The sequence below is a fragment of the Microcebus murinus genome, chromosome 13 (genome assembly GCF_040939455.1).
Source record: "Microcebus murinus isolate Inina chromosome 13, M.murinus_Inina_mat1.0, whole genome shotgun sequence".
NCBI classification, from domain to species: domain Eukaryota; kingdom Metazoa; phylum Chordata; class Mammalia; order Primates; family Cheirogaleidae; genus Microcebus; species Microcebus murinus.
In genome coordinates, this window is record NC_134116.1 from 6,815,485 (window position 1) to 6,834,267 (window position 18,783).

An 18,783-nucleotide genomic window follows, 5' to 3' on the forward strand; every position below is an offset into this window, starting at 1 on the left:
AGGAAGTCCTTCAAATTATTTTTTGAAGTTTGTTCTTCTGTCAACTACAGGCCTTTGGGCAAAATGACCTTGATTTATCTCGAGTCCCTATGTAGGGAAGACACCTGGGCTGAGAACGTCATGCCTCTCACAGCTCAGGAAATCAAAGTCAGGCAGAACCAAGCTGCTACCCTGAGAAGGGACCCCAGTCTTTCCCAGAATGCCTCTCTAAACACCCTTCTCATTCAATTTTCTTCTCTACTAACTAAAACCAGAGTTCCCATTGAAGACGGAATGTACCAGTTCATCAGAAGATACCGGAAAGCATGTGGGGAAGGCTCCTGTCTGTGTGTCGAGATACGCCCACAGCAGGCAGGGGCTGTCCAACCCCTCCCTGCCTTGGGCCATGTGGAAAGCACACAGGCTTTTCAGCTTAAAGAAACAAGCTAAACTCAAACCACTCTTTGGTGAAATCAACCATCAACAATGTAATATTAATAATTTTGTTAACTGAGGTCCACATACTGCACAAAAAGGCAACCACAGACTCAAGTTGGTGACAGCCATTGCATTTAGAATTTGAATTCTAAATAATAAAGTCATCATCCTTCTGTTCTTTCCTGCAGGCTGTTTAGGCAAGGTTTAAGCGTCTGTTCACTTTGGTTCTCAGGTGGGAACGTCAACCTCCACAGCGAGAGTCCCTCCGAGCCTGCGGGGCCACGCTCTGCCGTTCCTATGCTGTGTCATGCATGGCCTTTAAAAGTCTGTCTCAGGTTGGTGGAGACAGATCAGCCACCAGGCTGAACCAGGCCTGTGGTGGCACAGTCATCCGTGAAGAATCCATTCAAAGGTGACCAAAATTGTGGCTCATTCCCAAACTGGCAAACTAATTGGTCCTTAGGTGTAGCATCCTCAGCTCCTTCCCCCAATGCCAAATTCTTTCCTTCAACCTCAGATGAAAACGTAACAGCTAAAGGTACAGCCAATTCTAGATTATGCCTCCAGCAAAACTAGAATCAATGGCTGAAATTGACAGATATCGAAACTGCAGACTTTAATACCTGGAGATTATCCCTGTGTTCCAAAGCAAACGCGAGTAACCAGACAGAGAAGTTTGGGTTTCATCTTTTTGTCTATGGTGCAAAGGAAGTAGCCAAGAGAAAAAGTCCAACTTTACCTCAAAGAAGAGGATACAAGGCCGCTTTTCAGGGTACAGCCTACTAACCAGGTACACACGGGCAGTTCGCATCACTCCTCTCAGGACAGCCCGCTAACCATGTGAACTCCAACGGTTCACCTAGTTCTCCCAGCCTCCGTTACCAGCCTCCCCACCCGTGAGGAAGGCCGGAGGGCGCTCAGCTGAGAGGCCCCACGAAGCCGCACAGAGGCTCTTTCCACAGAGAGGCCCGCGGGGGGTTAGTTCTGTTACTGACAGTCACGCAAAGGCAGGTGCCAGAAAGAGGAGGGATGAGGAGCCTGGGCAACCCCCAGCTGGGTAACCTGCCCTCTGGGAGCGGAGGCTTGACTACTCGTCTGCAGTTAATTGTTAGGTGTGGAAATATTTTGTCCACTGTGAGAGTGGCTCAGCCACAGCACAAAAGGATGGCTTGATTTTCCGCACTTAACGCAAATCACCAGGGGAAATCATCTCATCAACTGGCTTCTCCAATTTCAATCAATTGCTTATTATCCCCCCCCACCAACTTATTTCCATGTTTTCCGCCATGTGAAATAATCATGAAATACTCTATGAAGTGTGGCATGGCGGGAAACAGACACGAGCCTCAGCCCTGTGTAGACAGCCTGGCCAGCGCCCTGGGTGTCTGCCTCCCTAAACCCCAACCCTGCCCGCCAGAGCAAGTGTGCAGGGGCCCACTGGAACACAATTCAGGGCAGCCTCTCAGTCAGGTTGTATGAACATTATTAGCCAGGTGGGAAAAAGTTAAACTCCTGGATTCTCAACCAATTCATGTTTTTCTTTCTTTTTACTTTCATTTATTTATTTGTTTATTTTGAGACAGTCTTGCTCTGTCACCTAGGCTGGGATGTATTGGCATCATCATAGCTCACTGCAGCCTCAAACTCAAGTGATCCTCCTGCCTCAGCTTCCCCAGTAGCTGGGACTAAAGGTGAGCACCACCATGTCTGGCTGATTTTTAAATTTTTTGTAGAGATGGAGTCTCATTATGTTGCCCAGGCTGGTCTTGAACTCCTGGCTTCAAACTATCCTCCTGCCTCAAGCCTCCTAAAGTGTTGGGATCACAGGCATCAGCCACCATGCCTGAGCCCCAATTCACATGTTTTGAAAATAGAAATGGGATGTCACAAATTGATGAGCACAGGCGTTGGCCTTTAACCAGATCACTGTGGGAACGTTCTCCATGCTCCTCTCCCCCACCTGATCCCGTTGGGTAACTGCTTGGGGAGCACTGACTTGCACCAGCCAGGGAACACACACTCCTCTGCCCCCTGCCCCCGGGGTCTCGCCTCTCAGGCTAAGTTTCTGTCTTTCTGCACCAGAGATCTGAGTTTGAGGAGTTACCTATTTTAAGCTAAATTATGGAGCATAAAAGTCGGAAAGGTAGAAATGTGCATCCCTTGGGGGAGTATTTCTTCCCCTAGCCTGTGGCCGCTGTGGTGGCCACATGATTATTCCAACAATGGGACAGCCCCTGCTCAGAAGAAGTGAGTCCTGCCCCTTTCCGATCACTGACAGTGTCATCAGAGATCCGTACCTATGACTTATATTAAATGAGATTTTTGTCTCTGTTAAAATCTCAAACTTTCTTCCCCTGAGGAGAATCATTAACAGATTCATCTAAAGGCCTTTCGGAATCTTGGTTGAAGGTAGACTTTCTTAGAGGAAAAGGAAGAAAACATCATGAAAATTGCAGGTTCTCAAGGCCGCTGGTGCAGGGAGGAGGGGACATGGTGTGCCCAAAGGGTTAAAAAGAGAAGCCCATGCCAGCTGAAGGTCACTGCGGTTTGCCCTGCTCCCGAACAATGTGCATCTGAGGGGAAAATTGTAAAGGACTGACACAGAGCCGATCCTAGACACCTGGAGAGCGGAGTGCTGCCTGCTGGGCACAGGTCTCCTCGGAGAAGTCCGGCTGCACGGCGGAGTGGGCAGGACCCCCAACGCCTTTTCAATTGCCTGGGCAACCTCACTGCTCCGTTGAGCACAGCTCAGATCACCTCTTCCACTGGATTTTTCTGCTCTCTCCAAGCGGACCTCGGTCTGCTGAAGCCCCCAGGGCCGCTCCTGGGTGTTTCTCTCTTGGCGGCCACGGTTTTGTTTGCTCCTCCCTGGGCAGGAATGTCCTTCCCCACTGGGCACCCGGCACCCGTCTGGCACCATCGCTATGGAGTGGAGGCCATACAAGGTCCTTGAATTACGTCACTGTATTCAGTGACGAAACTGATGGACGGCCAGGATGACTGATGATCAACGCACAGCGGGTTTCCCCGGAGAGCCCAGGACGACCAGGGGCGAGACACCTGGCTTGCCTTGGCCAGGCGGTGGTGCTGACCTCACAGTGGCGGGCCGTGCCCCTGGCAGACACCGGATGCTGTGTGGTGAGGCCGAGTGGCCTGTGGGAAACGGGACACTTATTAAAGGACAAAATAAAGGTGGAGTTTGGGAGGATCAGGCTAGGGAAATAGAGCTCGCATGTTCCCGGGGCCCCGGTTCAACTCTGGGGACTTGGGGCCAGCCTTTGTGGCACCCTTGCTCAGTGCCCTCACGCTGGTGGCTCACACCGGGCACCCTGAAGTTCAGGCCTATTGACAATGCAGGCTGCAAAATTAGGCCTAATCTTTTAAAATCACAAAATAAAAATGTGTTTTCTTACATTTCAGATAATTTACCTTTAAAAAATTACACACTGAGATGATATTAAAAGCAAGAGTTGTTTTATAGCTCACATAAAGATGTACAAAATGATCTGTTAGGTATAATTGGTTCCACATTGTCCCTTCCATGACAAGCTTTCTTAAAAAATGTCTCAAGCAATAGCCAGAGCGAGCCCAGACGGAGCATGCAGGGAGAAGACTAAACAATGGCCACACTGCACTTGAATGCGAGTGGGGTCCTTCCCAGCTTCCTCATTCAAGCCCAATAAAGAAAATATGAATATGCACTGAGGAAATTACTAACAAAGCAGCATTCACCCTTTCTGCCTCAGCTAACCTTAAATTAAGAGCTTTCTGGGGAGACTTTAGAATCATTTCACTATACGCAGATTCGATGTTAAAGGGTTTAAATGCCATTATTTTTTTCCATGTACTGGACCTTACATATTAATATTCAGGCCAGGAGCAGTTTAAAATTGCAGAGAACAAGAACACTCACCAATAGCTCAGTGGGAGGCTGAGCATAAGTAGCTGCCAGTCACCAGGAATGGGCCATTGTGAGCCCAGACAGCCCTGACAACGCCCTGACGGCGTCCGATCACTCTCAGCGCCCCTGGCTTGCAGGGCTGCAGTGCAGGGAGGGGGAGGCTGGACGCAGGCATAGAGCGCAGGAGGTGAGACCCCAGGCTCCAGCCTCGCCAGCACCAGGGACGGGACCTGAGGCAGGCAGGCGGCCCCGGGAAACGCCCGCACACAGGCAGCTCCCAAGGCGGGTGCTGCTTCCCTTTCTCCCATCTCAGCTGTCCGCCGTGCAGACGTGGCTTCCCGGGGGCTACAAGCAGGGCGGCCCGTTACAGGCAGGTGTGGCTCAGGGAGTCAGCGCGTGGACAGGCCTAAGCATGTGGGGCCTCCCGCGCCGGACAGCGCTGTCAGAGCAAGGCGTGCCCGCTGGCCGACTGCGGACGCCGCCCAGCCTGCGCTTCCGCTGGCTCCTCTCAGGTGCGCTGTCGGTCAGGCTGCCCTGGGGACTTTTACTGGAAACTTGCAGCTGCCCAGCTTTGCTTAAAAACGTACTGGTGGGATTATGGATCTGTGGCTGCCTGGCCACTTCAAGTGACAATGATGCCCTCACTCTTCTCTGTGTCAGGCATTTTGCTTATATTCCATGGTCCCTATGGCATCTGCACGAGGCCCGTGCCCCCCTCCTGCTGTCCTCACCTCACAGCAGGGGCTGTGCCACTCAGTGTCCCCCATCTGCCACCTGTGCTTGCTTGGGGTACTGTGGCCAAAAACAGCCCCAGACAAGCACGCGGTCTTATCACAAAGGATAACCAATAGTATATGTTCTTCCTTAGGACAACAATGACATGACAGTGGTGCGTTTTTACTTGAAATGACATATATCATTGTGGCTGCCACATCCTAAGCAGATGTTACGAAACCAGAAAAGCTGGGATAGAGTGAAAAGGGCAAGTGACGCGGAGATGCCCGAGCCCTTCCCTGGGCATCATGCAGCTCACGCGCAGAGGTGGCAGCTGCGAGAGGAGACAGGTGAAGAAGCAGGAATGGGGCGAGAGCGGGACACTGTGGTGCCTGTCAGCAGATCCCAGATGCTGGGAGACTTTGAAGAGGGGCTGATGCAGCTCTACGGCAGAGAAGACACAACACTACAGAATCCTGCTACTCCTGGGTAAACGTTTGAAGGACCTCATTGCCCCCAAGAAGATGTACAGATAAGAACTGTACATGAATCTGAAAGTCTTTGGGAAATTTATGAGTGACAGAGTTATAATCTGTTGCCAACAACAACAACTAAGGTATTCCTTACTGTAGAGTCAAGCTCTTTTTCTAGAAAGCAAATTTTCAGTATTGGAAAGATTCTCTCTGGGACTGTGAGGATGGTTGTAGGGGGACAACTTCAGGGCTTCTTAAAGTGTCTCGATCATTCAGTTGACAAACATGTCTTGAACCCTCCCCCCATGCTGGATAGAGAGAGGTGGATAGAGAGAAACAACATCCCTTCCTCACGGGGCTTCAATTCTAGAACCAGGCTGGCCAGTTTGGCAGTCAGTAGTACCATGTAATCATTTACACTGAAATATGAATTAAAATTAAATTAGGTTAAGACTTCATCCTTCATTTTGACTAGACACACATTAAGTACTCAATAGCCACCTGGGGTTAGTGGGTACTGTATTGGACAGGACAGATCTCGAGCCTTTCCATGTCACAGGAAGTTCTGCTATATGGCCCTTTTCTAAGAATGCATGTGTTTTGGTGCATGGTGGTGCATGTTTGTGTCTGTGTGTGCATGTGTGTTGGTGTGTGTGCATGTGTGTTGGTGTGTGTGAATGTGTTGTTGGTAGGAAGGGAAAGGCAGAACGTTACTTAAGTTTCTTTATGATTTGGCTGAGCAGAGAGTAGGTGGAAAACCATGCTATCATTTGAGAGATGGGAAAGCAGAACAGTTTAGCTATAAACAGTTTGACACAGTGGTCCACCCTCCCCCACCCAATATCTGCTCTCATCTTTTGAGCACCAGAACTTAATTCAGGGGGTACAGCCTGACTAATTGTATTTTCTAGCCTCCTATATGATGTCTGGATGACCGACAAGAGCAAATGTCATTGCAGGAGTTGGAATTCATAGAGAAAAGCTTCCCCACCAGATCACCCAGCTTCGTACACGGTGGGCTCACACGCACCAGGCAGAAGACGCCTCCTCCTAGTAATGCTCTCTAACATGGGTTGTCACCAACACTCATGAGAGAACCCAGCCAGGCTTGGAAAGGGGCCTCAGACCCAACTCTCGGGGTTCTACCAACCCCTTTCCTTCCCTCCCAGTGTTCAGCAATAACCATGCAGGTCTGCCAAACCGCTTATCCTGGGTTACAAAGTAACAACTTAACATAATTTTGACACCTCCAGAATGAGAAATATGTTGCCTCTAATTTTATCAGATACTCACAAATTAATCTAGCTACAGTAGCTGCACAAGTTGCTAATCAAGAGGCAAGAACAGAGAGATGTCGATTATATCTGCCGGGGCTGGCAGTTTACAGCCATAGCTCGCCCTTCCGCAAGAAGGAAAGCAATCAGAGAAATCCCCGCACCTCGAGCCCTCAAGAAGGAAAGCAATCAGAGAAATCCCCGCACCTCGAGCCCTCTTCCCGCCTGGGCCCCAGGCAAGCCATTCAGTGGTCACTCTTCATTGCCACGTCCCAGCAAACACACACGCACCAGCACCCTGCAAAATTCACACATGCACACAGAAACACACATGGAAAAAGTACAGTTGAATTTATGTAAATCATCTACTCATTACTTTTACACCTCAAACATGACTTTGGGAAAACTTATTTTACTAAGAGGAAAGATACTGATTCTGAAGTAATAATCCCGGGACGAGACAGCACAAAGGGTCTGGAATGGTTCGGGACTGTTTTCACTTCCCTCCTCACTCTCAGCATGAGTTGTTGGTCTCCCTGGCCTTGGAGTTTAATGGCATCTGTTGTTCTATGATGACATCTGGATGTGTGGATGGCCTGTCTTCCTGGAGGGACTGTGTATGATATAGACATTAATACCTGGGTGAAGACTGGGGTTCAAATTCTGCTTTGTGATTTTTGAAAATTAATTAGTCTCTTTGAACTTCAGTTTCTTCATCTGTTCATCGGGGATTATTATTATTTTTATACATACTTCTTAGAGTTTTGAAGAGGATTAAGTGAGCTAATACATGTAAAGCAATAGAAGAGTTCCTGGCATGTATTAATCATTCAGTAGTAGTAAGTATTATTTATTGAAAGTCAAGAGATTTTCAACTGAAAGACAGAGATTTTATCTTACATTTTTTATACTCTTAATGTTGCTTAGCAGTCTTACTGAACTGATGGCAGATTACTAAAAGGTAATTTCTATTTACTTTTATGTATGTTTTATATTTTTATGTAATTTCACGTGCAATCTGTATATTAGACTGCTCTCTAGCTCCTGTCTGAGTATACATGCTACGTTTCATACATACCAAACTATCATTTCAAACGTTTGCACATGCTTTTCTCTCTACCTGGAAAGACATTTCCACACTTACCTGCCTTACAAACTCCTATACAAGCCTTAAAACCCAGTTCTATGGTGAAATCATCTCTGGTTACCTCAGACAGAAGGGATAGCTCCCTCTGGAATGTTCCCATAATATCTGTTTAAACTTTTATACCATGAACCACGTGCATCATAAAATCAATTTACAGGCATTTCTCCTCCTTTTTCTCTCAATAGGGAACACCTGAACTAAGAATAGTGTGCGTCCCACTGTGGCCACTCAGGAAAGGTTCTAAACAATTAATATTGAATATCAAATTTCAGAGCATGCGCAGCAGCCACCACTGTGGCACAGTGGTTAATTTGGCCGCTTCTCCCTGGTGTGCTCCTCCATTCCTTCTCAACTCTTGGATCGCCTGCCTCACCTTCCCAATGCAACGCCCCACGTAATATGCTCAGTTCCTGGCAATTTGGGGGTTTTTAGGAATGTGCAGAGATGGCTTTAAATCCTCAGGCAGGAAAAGAATGTGGGGCCAGGTCAGAAAATATCATCTGCTGAAAGTGGAGTTGGCGTCAGCATCAAACGGGAGCAAGTGACTACAGCAGAGGAGCCACGTCCCGGGAAGGCGTGTGCCTGACTTGTGTACATGCATGTTCATTCCCTCCAACTTCTGCTGGGCATTTGTGGCAGATGACGAGGCCAGGAGGCAGCCTGTCTCCTGCCCTCATGGAACTGACAGTCTATTTAAGAAGTTTCCAAAAGTCCATGTTCTTTATCTGCATTTCTGAAATGGAGACATTCTGAACACCGAAGGTCTCACTGCTGTTGCTCTTTCTGGCAGGTGACGGGGCATGAACTCAGAGGGCAGCAGAACCTCGTATGAACTCTGGGAAGCTATGTACAGTCTTTCCCCACTAAGTGTGAGTATTTGGATATTTTAACATGGAACCATTAACATGTTCCCTTACAAAATGTTGTCCAGACGCTGTGTAATAAATACTGCAAATGTATTTCATTCTGAAATCTGAAAAATTCTGAACTTCTGAATGCATCTGTCTCCACGGGTTTTGCAAAAGGTTGTTGAACCTGGAGCTAGGCCACGTTTGGGGACTGTCTGTCAGGAGCACCACAGTATGCCCTGAGTACAGTCAAGATGCAAGAGGCGAGATGGCTCAGAAAACTGAAGGCTGTCAGAATCACATACAGTGACGCAACTGCGTACAGACGACTGCAACCTAAGGGACGATGCTTTAAAACACTGTGGCTGGGAAAGGAACACAGAGTGGGACAAGAGGTGGACACTGCAGCCACCAATCCCCTGGGGCATGGTCAGCTCTTGGTATGTTATGTGTCCTGTTCCTGTGTGGACAGGCCTGAGCCCCAGCCTGCAGAGATGTGACCTTGTGCCAGTCCCAGGACCCCAGGCATGTGTGTTTTTCCTGGCACTTGTGACCTTTTGCCCACATGCCCTGTGAAGAGCCAGACCAGCTGGCTAGTGGCTGAGAGAAAGGGGACTGAGAATCAGTTAGCCCAGATGTCCCAGCCAGGGTTCCAGATGTGAAGAGGGCCAGGCCAGCCGGAGCTACCCATGGACACATGACTGAGCTGAACTAAGACACAGAACCCCAGCCTAAAGTGGCAACCTGCAGAGTGGTAAGCTAAATAAATAAGTATCATTTTATGCTACTAAGATGTGGTGGTAGCAACTAAGTTAGAGGCACCTCGTGTGTGCTAAGGAATACCAGGGTAACTAGGAGATAGATGCTAAACCTCTGGGCAACATCAGCCCATCCAGGACAAGGACAGGCAATGAAGTGCCTAAATTGGACTTACTGGTACAGCATGCTTCTAAAAGCTGAGAGCTGTCTGAATCTCGAAATTACATTACTTCATTGGAAAATGGTTGTCTATTCATGGGGTAGAGTTCCTAGAGCTTCCTGAGAAATATAAGGCTAGAATTTTCTATCTGATTACCAGGAAAAATTAGGGGGAAAACCCTATATGATTATGAATTATCCCACAAGAAGATGTTCACAAGCAATAAGGCCACTTATCCCAGGGGAAAGAGCTATACACATTTTTTTTTTCCAATTATGACTCCTTTATATAGTAGTCTGAAATTGCTATTTCCCTGAAAGGATTTCCTTCTTCTCACATTGTGGATGGGTGTGCTCCTTACACACTAGCCACAAATGAGTTAGGCAGAGCAAGTCCGTGAGACTTGAAGCACTTCTGGACTCCTAGGCCATCTGGCACCACAACTAAGACAAAGGTCTGTAATTAGGATACAGATCAGTTCACCTACATTTCCTGTGTCTTTGCAATAAAACTAGTCTACCGTTCACTACCACTTCCTGTGTCCCTGCAGTGAGACTGGAGAGTTCATGTCCACTCCTGTTTCCCTGCAGTAAGTCTGGCAAGTGGTTTCTGTCCACTTCCTGTGTCCCTGAGGTAGGACCGGAGAGTGGTTCCTGTCCACTTCCTGTGTCCCTGAGGTAGGACCAGAGAGTGGTTCCTGTCCACTTCCTGTGTCCCTGAGGTAGGACCGGAGAGTGGTTCCTGTCCACTTCCTGTGTCCCTGAGGTAGGACCGGAGAGTGGTTCCTGTCCACTTCCTGTGTCCCTGAGGTAGGACCGGAGAGTGGTTCCTGTCCACTTCCTGTGTCCCTGAGGTAGGACCGGAGAGTGGTTCCTGTCCACTTCCTGTGTCCCTGAGGTAGGACTGGAGAGTGGTTCTTGTTTACTCTCTGTGTTTCTGCAGTGAGACTGGTGGGAAGTTCATGTCCACCCTCCTGGTCCCTTGGCACAGTCTTCCTCTCTGCCATGGGGAGGAAGGCAGGGCTGGAATGTGCTCAGGAGCTGTGTTCTCTCTGCATTGGCACAGCAACCTGCTGGGGCACCATTAATTAATTAGTCACCATTCACCAGTCTCATGACGTGTTTTCTGAGAGCCTCCTTTTTACCGGAGTGCTGGCTACACTGGCTGTACTGTGTATTAGATGCATGACTTTGAACAAGTGATTAATACTTAATGACTCCACATCAGTTTTTCATCTCTATAACAAGAATGATAATAGCATTTGCTTTGGTACTGTGAAGTTTAAAGGAAATTAAGCTCTGTGAAAGCAGAGACTTTGCCTAATTTGTTTGTTGTTATATCAAGGCCCTACAGCAGTGCTGGCTCATAGTAGGTGCTCAACAGTTTATTGAATGATAGCATATTACAAGTGGCTCCATAGTGTAGTGGTTAGCACTCTGGACTCTGAATGATAACATTAATTAGTTCAACTCACTTAGTATAGTGATTATGCCTGCTATATATATTAATAAATATAAAGTATTCCTTGCCTTACAAGTATGTGGCCTGGCCATCGTCAGCACATTCAGTAAATGTGGAATGCAATTATTTCTACTATTACTATTATTAGCCACTTTAGCTCACGGGGTTGCCATGAGGATGTGTAAAACATACTCATGCTTTCATACTATGTTGAGAAAATTCTGAGGTCAAAGGAGGAAAAGTAGTTCACAAATACAAATTATTATTGTCAATCTCAATTCTATATTTCAAAATCCTATTTCTGAGCACATTATTTACTCAGTAATGTAACAATGCTTTCCTTTTGGACAGAATGCTGTAAATGAGTACCTGGCCTGAGCAAATGGACAGATTATACCCCGTGGGGTAATGGTGGCATTACTTGATTTCCTAGGACGTGTTAGATGTGTATTTAGTGGGTGTCAGGCATTTTCCTGGCACAGTTCTTGCTCTGGGGCAGGGAAAAGAAAGTTAAATAGATTCACTCAAGTTTTTCTTCAATCAGGCAAGTATCAAGGCTTTTAAAAACCAAGAAGATGGCCTCGTTTCCAGTCTTCCAACATGTGGAGCTCATTGCCGCTGTGGGACATTTGACTTGCAGTCTTCTGCCCAGCGCACTCTTTTTGTTATTTTTTTTTTTTTCTTTTTCTTTTTCTTTTTTTTTTTTTTTGAGACAGCGTCTTGCTCTGTTGCCCAGGCTAGAGTGAGTGCCGTGGCATCAGCCTAGCTCACAGCAACCTCAAACTCCTGGGCTCAAGCTATCCTCCTGCCTCAGCCTCTCGAGTAGCTGGGACTACAGGCATGCACCACCATGCCCGGCTAATTTTTTGTATATATATTTTTAGTTGGTCAATTAATTTCTTTCTATTTTTAGTAGAGACAGGGTCTCGCTCAGGCTGGTCTCGAACTCCTTGACCTTGAGCAATCCGCCAGCCTCAGCCTCCCAGAGTGCTAGGATTACAGGCGTGAGCTACCATGCCCGGCCTTTTTTTTATTATTAATTACACAATTTTTACAGGGGTAAAAATGTTTGGGTTATATCTATTGCATTTGCACTGCCTGAGTCAGAGCTATAAGCATGCCCATCCCAGACCGTGTGCACAGCACCCATTAGGTGTGAACTTATCCATCCCCTCTGCCCTCTCCCACCTGCCCGATCCCTGATGAATATTACTTCTGTATGTTCACATAAGTGTTGATCAGTTAATACCAATTTGCTGGTGAGTACATGTGGAGCTTGTTTTTCCATTCTTGTGATACTTCACTTAGTAGAATGGGTTCCAGCTCCATCCAGGAAAATACAAGAGGTGCTAGATCACCACTGTTTCTTGTGGCTCAGTAAAACTCTATGGTATACATATAGCACATTTTATTAATCCACTCATGTATTGACAGGCACTTGGATTGTTTCCACATCTTCACAATTGTGAATTGTGCTGCTATAAACATCCTAGTGCAGATGTCTTTTTTATAGAATGTCTTTTGTTCTTTGGGTAGATGCCTAATAGTGGAATTGCTGGATCAAATGGTAGTTCTACTTTTAGTTCTTTGAGGGATCTCCATATTACTGTCCATAGAGGTTGTACTAGTTTGCAGTCCCACCAGCAGTGTCTGAGTGTTACTATCTCTATACATCCACATCAGTATTTTTTGTTTTGGGACTTTTTGATAAAAGCCATTTCCACTGGAGTTAAGTGATAATATCTCATTATGGTTTTGATTTGTATTTCCCTGATGATTAGAGATGTTAAGAATTTTTCATATGTTTCTTGGCTATTAGTCTACCTTCTTTTGAAAAGTTTCTGTTAATGTCCTTTGCCCACTTTTTAAGGGAGTTATTTGATTCTTTCCTTACTGATTTTCTGGAGTCCTATATAGATTCTAGTTATTAGCCCTTTGTCGGATGTATGGCATGCAAATATTTCCTCCCATTCTGTAGGTTCTCTATTCACGCTAATGATAGTTTTTTTTTTCACTGTGCAGAAGCTTTTTAATTTGATCAGGTCCCATTTATTTATTTTTGTTGATGCTATGATTGCTTTTGGGGTCTTCTTCATAAATTATTTGCCTAGGCCGATGTCTATGAGACTTTTTCCAGCATTCTCTTCTAGAATTCTTATGGTTTCCTGCCTTAGGCCTGGTACACTCTCGCTTCAACTGTTCACTGTGCTGATTTCTTCTCACCACATAAGTCCTAGATCAAATGTGGGTTCCTTGGGGCACCCTCCTGCTCACCACATTGAAACAACTATGCTCTGCTCCTCCTGAGCTGTGAGAGTGGCATTACCCCCCTCTCAGCCCCGCAGCACATGTCTCATTCTCTAGTCCTTTTTAGTTGTTCACTTGTCGGTTCTTTCAGGGAAGGACTCTTCCCTGTTTTGGGAACCCCAGTATCACCTGTGTCTAGACCAGGGCCTGACACATAGCCATCCCTGGCAAATGTTTATTGAGTGGGGTGGCTCCAGTAGGAAATAAACAGGACCTTGTGGAGTACTTGGATCAGGCCTCAAAGGTTTAAGCTCAGAATTGAAAAAAAAAGCATTCATCTCAAATGGACTCTGGCATCCTCTATCCCAGGACTTTCTTTACACATGTCACAGACACATACAAATGGGAATGTTTCTATGGCAGGCTGGAGTAAGCAGCTCAAGTGCCCAACTGGGGTCAGCACCAGGGTCAGCGGCTGTTTGAAGCACTGTCCTGGCCATTCCAGGACCCGGGTGGCCTTGGCAGTGGGGTGGGGATGGAAAGACACAGCTTCAGCACCTGTAACCATGTGCAGCCCACTCCTACCCTGGCCAAAAGGCTCCGTGGTATTCCAACCCCTTCGTGTAAACTTGGTGCCTCTTCACCAGGCAGATTGGGATAAAGCATGTGCACTAATTGCTGTGTATTTTGATGGAAGACTAAGAAATAGAACATTCAGAATAGACAAGAAGTAGTTGGCAGCACCCCTGTTGGGAAGACCCTGGACCCAGGGGCTGCAACCCCTCGTCTTGCTGGGGCTGCCGTTGGAGCGGTACGGGCCTCATCCCCGCCGGATGAACTTAGTGCCTCTAATGAGCCTCGCGGTGACCTTCAGCAGTGACCTCCCTTGAGGTCACAGATGAGCTGATGATGGATGCATCGTGGAGATGCCTGGATACAATGGGGGATTCGGAGAAGGAGAAGGGATGCAGGGGGTCACGTCAAGGAAGTGTCTGCCAAGCAAGTCGCAGACACTGTGGTACCAGAAACATCCTTGGGCAGGGAACTGTTTTCAACCCACCTTCAAAAACAGAATTTAAGCCACCTGGATCTGTTGTTACAAGGAGTGTAACCAGGACCACAATAGGCTCAGTGAGGGATGTCAGATGCTCATTTTTAAAATTCTCACAGCAGCAGGCACACAGCAGTTAGCAGCAGTGGCTCAACTGCTCACGGACGCCAGTACTCATGAATTCACAAGTAATGAAGCTAACCCTGTAGGGAAGCACCCCCACACCCCCGAATACACAGGGAGTTCTGTGGTCAGGTCACGCCAATCAGTCTCGGCAGGGCGGCGGTGAGGGCGTGTGCAGACGCCGCTCAGAGCCTTGCAGCTTGCGCTGGGGAAGAAAATCAAGTCTGGGCCTTAATTGCAAGCTCTTCAAGGACAGCTTCCCTTTCTCTGATGTTTGCTTAAAGTGTCTCAGTAAAGGTCGTCCAGTGAAGGCTCTCGTTCTAGGATCTGGTCCTCGCATGCTAGCAGCTGAAAGCCAGCCGTCCTAGGTGGAACTGGGCATCTCCCAAGTTCTAATCCCTGGGACCTCATTTGGAAACGGGGTCTTTGCAGATGTAATTGGCTCAGGTCAGCTGATACCAGGGTAGTTGGCCCAGAGTCCACCATGACCGTGTGCTCTAAGAGGGGAGACACAGGGGGGGAGGTGCCGTATGAGGACAGAGGAGATCAGGTGACACCTCCGTGAGCCAGGGAAGCAGGAGAGAGGCCTGGGCCAGGGCCTCCCTCAGGGCCCCCAGCAGGAGCCAACTTGGCTGAACTTCCAGCCTGCGCAGCAGTGAGAGAGCAAACGCCTGTGGTTTTAAGTTGCCCAGCATGTGGCACTTGTTACAGCAGCCCATGTACACCAGCCAAAAAGTCCTCTGTGAGGTCAAGATAGTGACAGGAAGATGAGTGCTGCCCGATGGCCGCTCTCAGCAGTCTCACCTCTAGGGAAGGTTCTGGTCATTGGGTTATCTGACCTCCGAGAGATAGCTGCTTTTAGAAGTGGCACATTTGAAACAAGGCAGTGAGAAACCACTAGAACTACAGGTCCATGCACAACAGCAAGGGGTGACCGTGTGGGTGCAGGAGGTGAGAGTGTGGGGAGCACAAGCCCAGCTGTTCTGTGAGGAGGAGGAGGAGGACTCCAGACCCCACAGTCAGCTCTGAGATCCTGGTGCACTCCTGCATAGCAGCAATTGTTACCCTCGCAATTAATTCATCAAAGGGATGGGTGTGCAGAATGGGCTGGACTTAACTCTACCTGGAAAGGCAGCCACGTGCAGGCGTGTCCTGAGAAGAGTGTAAGTGCCAGCAGGCTGCAGCAGTCACCATGCCCCCCAATCAGTTCTCATGACCCCTCAGTGAACTTACAATGCAAGTCTGATCACACCAACCAGACCCACTCAGATGCTTCTAGAGGCTTCCAGGCCTCTCAGTCAAACCCTCCCCATGGCCTCCACACTCTGCTCCTATAGCCCTGCCCTGTGGCTCTGCCCTGGCCATCCCAGATGCTTGCTCCTCCTGGCCCCTCCTGGGCTCTGACTACTCTGACCTGTGGGTGCTAGAAACAAAGTGCTCTTACCAGCACCCTGCGCCTGCTGGCCTTCAACCCACTGCACACCCACACACCTCACACACATGCACATGGCCATACACACACATATACACACACCCAACAAATGCGCACATGCACACACATGCAAACACACACAAATCGTGCAAGTGTGTGCACACAGACATACAAAAACAGACATGCAAGCACATATGTACATGTGCACACATTCTCACCTGCCAAACACACACATAGACAAGCATACACACTGCCAAATACACACATGCACAAATGCATGCACCATGTATACCCACTCACATATGCACACACAGAGACACACAAAGACAGACAGACACACACACGCATCTCACCTGCCAAACATACATACAAACAAAAACCTCTGCCAATCACACATGTGTACATAAGCACAAATGACTGTACACATGTGCATACACTCACACACAGAGACACACAAAGACAGATACACACATATACTCACATACTTGAGTGCACACACAGATACACACACAAACACACACACACACTCTACAGTTAAACTCAACACATCCACTCCTGTGTACTCATGATCCCAGATCAAGTTCTACATCTTCTGAAAAGCCTGTCCTGACCCCTGAGTTCCTTTGTTATACCATTCACAAGACTCTGCTCGTTCCACAAGGAGGATTTATCTCAGCAGGTTATTAAATATTCATTAGTAGAATTTAGTAGAATTAGTTGAATGTTTTTCTCTACCTCCATTGGGGTGGAGGACTATGTATTTGTAACTAAAATACGTTTCTACTTTCCCCCAAAAGGCAGCATATTTTTTTCCTTTTTTTTGCTTAGCAGAAATCATAAAGAAGTTTATGAATGGCCTTTCCCCTCATACAAACACACTCACACACACACACACACAGGCATGCATGTGCACATCCACAGGTGTACACACATACAGAGAGAGGCATACATGGGCACACACATGCATGCATATGCACACAGGCATACATGTGCACACACAGGCATACATCTGATACACACACAACATTCTTAGAGCAGCACCACCCAATAGGTCATGAGCACTGTGCCCGGCTTTGTTCATACTTAAAAACCCAGAGCCTGGGCACTCAATTAATGTTAACTGGAAAATTGAATGAGACTAGATTTTTGAGAACATTCAGTGACAAGGGCTCACAGTTCTAGAGATAAATCTATATGAAAAGATAATGCAATTGCAATCAAGATTAATTGGAAAAGAATGTTTCAACATCATTACTTGTATGCCAACAAGTAATAGGGTCAGTGAGTACCTTATAGTAGAGTTTCAGCAAATCTGTGTGGGGAAGGAAAGCTGTTTGCTTTTCTCATTGCCCTGCTGGGAAGAATTATTTAATCCCATTTGAACAGCCGCAAGGTCAAGGCAATTATTATTTTCTGGGAAATCAATAAACTTAGCGATGCACTTATAGCCTTTGCAAGTAATTTAATCACAGGTCATACGCAATGATTCATCTGGTCATTGAGTCCCACAAACTATGTGACTTCCCAGAGTTTCAAAGCCATTCTGATATCCAGACAGGATTACCTTGATACCAGGAGTGATGCCGAGCCCTTCGTGCCACCGGTATATGACAGTCTCCCTGGGATAGGCACGCACCTGGTATGAATAAACAGTCAAGTTAGAAAAGCATTGTTTGCCATTGATTCATTCTAATATACACAGTGAACTTACATGGTATGCTAGACATATAAGAAATTCAAAATTTTGGTTAATACACTTGTTATAGGTGTACTGTAACTGAATTGTTAACTTCCAAGTTGGCAGGATAAAGACACAGTTAGCAATAATATTAGTCTGAACACAGTTTAATTTCTATTTAATCATTTAGAAGTCTCTTCAGAACTTGCCATGCCTCAGAGTTACCAAGGTGTACAAGACACCTCCTGTGTCTTCTACACAGGACAAATGCTCCCCAGTGGACTGAGGTTTCGGCAAATGGATTATTAAACTAACCATTTTTTAAAATGTAGCTCAAGAGCTGTCAGTAGAAATAGGCACTAGACATTGTTTTCTTAGAAGCTTGGTTATATAGTTATATTTATTTTCAAGTCTTAAAAATTAAAGTTGGAAGTAGAGATGAGGGTGAAATATGAACAGCATGGTCCTTAGGCACTTAACAGGGCACTCTTAAGGTAGAAGATGCCAGAAGATTCTAGTAAGATGACATGATATTTATTTGAAATGAAGCTTCATTAGAAAAAGCATAAGTTGAAGTAGTCCAAAATCACAATCTGTTTTTCATCCTCCATTTCTGACTGCAATGTTGCCTTGCATTTTTATAAGAAGAGTTATTAAATGACTCTTAGCATCTTCATCTACAATGACTAACAAGCTCACAAGGTTAGTTAGCATAGCTTATAAATCCATAGTGCTACAACACAAAAGATTGTTTTGGTTAAATGCTGAATTGGTCATTGTGGAAAACTGCATCTTGCCCACCAATAAATTATTGCTGCCACTTCTAGGAGGCTCATTTTCCACACTGACCAGATTGTTCGGCGAAAGCCAGTGAAATATTTAAATGGTCAGCCGGTTTTCCATTTTCTGCTATGTTAAATGTGCCGCGTTCCCTACTAACAGCCCTAAGGCGTGGGGTTTAGAAATCTATTACGGTTTTAATGGGGTGAGATGTGTACGTGTGCTCTGCAGCCAGCCTCTGAGGCCACGGCTGTCCTCCCTCCCTCACGAGGAAGGCCCCTGCATGTAGAATTAACCAGGAGGTCAGAGAGAAGCTGG